This window comes from Fulmarus glacialis, unplaced genomic scaffold (genome assembly GCF_000690835.1).
Source record: "Fulmarus glacialis isolate BGI_N327 unplaced genomic scaffold, ASM69083v1 scaffold25725, whole genome shotgun sequence".
Lineage (NCBI taxonomy): Eukaryota > Metazoa > Chordata > Aves > Procellariiformes > Procellariidae > Fulmarus > Fulmarus glacialis.
Window position 1 is genome coordinate 5,394 of NW_009211516.1, and position 296 is coordinate 5,689.

Here is a 296-nt window from a genome sequence, read left to right on the forward strand (position 1 = left end):
CGGCTGTGGGGGAGGATTGGAGCCGAGCCCTCAGCAATCAGCCCTGCCTGCTTCTGCCCCACGCCAGCCCCATCTGCCCCGCTGGGGTGCATGGGTGGAGGCTGCTGGCAGAGCTGCCCCGGGGGGCTCCCCGTCCATCTGCCCACGCAGAACCCCCCTCGGTGCCAACCACCCTTCTCCTCCACGTACCGCAGTGTAGCCAGGGCAGCAGGCTACCACAGCCACTGAGCAAAGCCCCAGCCACCCCACAGTCCCGTCCGCAGACTTTGTCCCTTTACACATGAGGGGCGCAGGCA